We start from the raw sequence: 3,910 nt of genomic DNA, 5'->3' as shown, positions 1-3,910 counted from the left end.
AATTCAGCAACACTTTAAAGTAAATTTTCATTGTATTAGCTATTAGGGTATGCACTTATATCTATAAGATCATGTTCAAAAACATGTTAGGCAAATTATTTGACTGACAGACTTTGCTGTGCATGAGGACATGAGCTTCAACTGTTTGTTGCCCCTCAGGTGTCCCCAACCCAGAGACTACTTTCAAAGATGATAGAGACCTGTTAATAATTTTACCATTTTAAGTCTATTAATGAGGTGTTTTGGGAAATTTCATAGTTTTTTTATTGAAAATGAACAAGACAATGAAATACAAGTACAACTTGTCTATTTTCCTATCATTAGTCTTACATCCAATGGGAATATTCTTAAAAATATCATTTTATTTTTAAATATTAGTGAGATAAGGAAACCTTATACTATACTTGCTACATTGTTGTTCCCAGTTTATTTTATTTTTACCTTTCCTTTTGAGACACTCCTGTGTGGTCAGTATCCCTGGGTAATGTCACCCACTGCAACCATATTCCCTCTGAAAGTGATGCCAGACCATCATTTGACTTCCCAGGCTTCTATGTTCATGTCACTGTGTCCTAGTTGACCTGATAACTATTCTATTGCTGAAGTATTAATATTTAACTTCCAAGTAAAAAATTTATAATCAACAGTATTCTTTTTTAGCGTTGTTCTAATCACTGAAAACACATATTTCTTGGTGTGGTTTCAAGAATTTGGCCAGATGTTTGGGGAAATACATTTTAATAAGATATTTTGTCATAAACTGTTCTATCATGACACAAAATCAATGACTTCTTTAAATAGTTATACAGCCAGTATTGATGTTAATCTGTTACTATATATCTATAAATTTTTCTTGATTAGAATAGTATGATTTCAGATATGTAAAGCATAATTATTCTTTTTGTTACACTCATTTAAAAAATCTTGAAATATCCAAGAGATAAAATTAAAATAACTCACAAATATTGCTCAGTCTATTATTTAGATAGATCATGACTGCCTTAAAGTGCATTAAGAAATTTCAAGAAATAGTTTAATGAAAATGTACTCACTGTGCTCATATGGGTTTATAACATCATGGTGGGAGCTTTAACTTTTGATTACCAGCAGGTTGCAGAAGTTGATTCACATTTTGGGGATTAACTATTAAATATGTTAGGATGCAAACAGAAGAAAAGTTACTGTTCCATATAGTTTACAAATTATGTGTAGACTCAGTCTTCTTAAGTAGTAATATTTTAAGGCTGATCACATTGCCAGAGCAATCTACCACATGTTGTATTTCTACTATTTGGGCATTAATAGAGTACAATCTAGTACTGTGTTAAAGTAGTCTTCTATATCTTTATGAATGCCTAAAGTATAAATTTTGTCTTTATATATTTTTATAGTCATAGTTATTTACATATAAATTGGTAAGACAAAAAAGTTTACAAATTTAGAGTATTCATACATGCATATGTATATATATACACATACATACACATATATGGGATTTGGCCCAAACAAAAATATTTAGGGGTTTGTAATTTCTGTTTTTTGTCACAATTCATTTCTGGAAACCACATTTTGAACTGCATTAACAACTGATTTTAGTATTTTCTTCTAGTGACATTTTCTTGAAAAGAAAAAAAGTCTATCTATTGATCTATCTATCTATCTATCTATCTATATATATATCTTGCTAGATATCAACCAAAGACAATGGCTTAAAATACTGGAAGTCCCGGGAGAATTTTAGATTTCTCCAGTGTTTTATAGAAATTATGAAATTATGTTTATTTTATCATGTTATCAGATATCCAGCAAGTGAGATGATTCATATTAAAAAATATAAATTTAAAGCATTGCTAAATGGGCACATATTTTTATGCTTGATAAATACCTATAGATAACTTACATGATTCAAAGAAGAATTCTCTGCTTGTAGTCTGCTGTGATACAAATCAGTAGATGATCTTCACATGTGCAACATATAGAATAGATTTAAGAAAATTTAGATTATGTCGAAAATCTATTTTAGAGCACTAAGTTAGTTGATTACTTTATAGTTGTTAGAATGATTAAATTTATAAATAACAATGACTTTATGGCCTGCAGACAGCATATATTCTGGGTTATTGCAATACCTGAAAGAGTTAGCTGTAACATCATTTCCTTTTCTCTTCTAAAAAAAGAAAAAAAGAGGATATTGGAAGACATATAAATGAGAGGCACATTATTATCAGGACTATTTTGAGCCTGCTTTTATTTTAAAATAAATGAATGGGCCGGGCATGGTGGCTCATGCCTATAATCCTAACACTTTGGGAGGTCAAGGTGAGAGGATTGCCTGAACTCACGGGTTCAAGACCAGCCTGGGCAACTTGGCAAGACCTGATCTCTACAATAAATCAAAAAAATTTCCAGATGTGGTGGCGCATGCCTGTAATTCCAGCTACTTGGATGGCTGAGGCGGAAGGATCATCTGAGCCCAGTGGGTTGAGGCTGTGGTGGCCGTGAGCATGCCACTGCACTGTAGCCTGGGTGACAGAGTGAGACTCTAACTCAAAAAAATAAATAAAATAAAATAAAACAAGTAAATGAATCAAAACAGGAACTTTATTCCTCATTAACAAAATGACTTGTGATAGACATATTCTTATGTCTTACAACGCCATGGACAAACTCTATTATTATAAATATCCATTACAGCACCAAAATTAAAATTCACTTATTCTATCAATTATTGCAGCTAAAATAAATAACTATATATTGTAAACATTATATATTTAAATAAACATTAATTAACCCTATTTTATGTGAGTAGATTTACATGTGAATGTTTTTGCTAAGAGTTATTAAATTGAGAAATGTTTTAAGTTTCCAGGTATGGATTATATGTTTCTTTACAAAACTTACAAATGGAAGTTTGTTTTTTATAACTTTCCCTGAAGCGAGCACAATCATTCAAAATTATTCTGTTGATTTTATGTTTTTACTTAAATAGTAGTTACATGATAAGAAGCATTTGTTTTGGGTGGTGATGGTAGTGGGTTTTATAATGAAAAGCATTTTCAGAGTGGTGATCCAACATCTTTTCCTTCTCTTATTTCTGAGTTTATTTAGTTTAATAAAAAGACTTGTGGCACATCAATCCAAAGCCGTGTTAACCATGAACTCTTCGTTAACCATTCATAGCCACTACCAGTTTTGCCGATGGAATCTGAAACACAGCTAAATTATAATTTAATTACTTCTTTTATTATTTATATAATTAAAACAAAAATAAAATAATCTAAGGCATGAGAGTTCTAAAGGCAGTGTCCCACAATCTTATGTTTCTATATTTAATAGGCGATTAAAAGCACTTATATTGTAAAACTTTAAGCATTGCAGATATACATTTTTAGAATTGTTATATTAAACTAGAACAAGTTGTGATATTTATTGTGCACTGATTTATACCAGAGATCAACAATAAAATCCTTAGCAGAAATTAGCCAGATGAATTTTTTAGATAATTTAAGATTTTTAACTCAAATCTTAAAATATATGGACCAATAAAAGTTTAATATAATATATTAGAAAATTAAGTTATACCAAAAGAATATATCATAGTAAACATGTTAACATAGGAATAATTTATTTGCATTGCATTAGATCACTTATCTTCATAATTCCTAGTTTCATGTGATTATGAAAGACTGCTATTCTTAGATAATCTCTTGAATGAAGGGGGTTGATTTCTTATAACTGTCAGCCAAACAACTGCATGCATGGCCTGAAGTTTTTAGAAACTAGTGATGATTTCTGAGTATACTACTTGAAAACAGACATACTGATTATATAAATGTATATTTTTAGGAACTAAGACATATTTGTGCATTCACTTTCCCATGATGCTGCAAGAGGCATCTGGCTTCTTTTT

The sequence above is a fragment of the Carlito syrichta genome, unplaced genomic scaffold, assembly GCF_000164805.1.
Source record: "Carlito syrichta isolate Samal-C Ts95f unplaced genomic scaffold, Tarsius_syrichta-2.0.1 Scaffold303456, whole genome shotgun sequence".
Classification (NCBI taxonomy): domain Eukaryota; kingdom Metazoa; phylum Chordata; class Mammalia; order Primates; family Tarsiidae; genus Carlito; species Carlito syrichta.
This window is presented reverse-complemented; position numbering follows the sequence as displayed.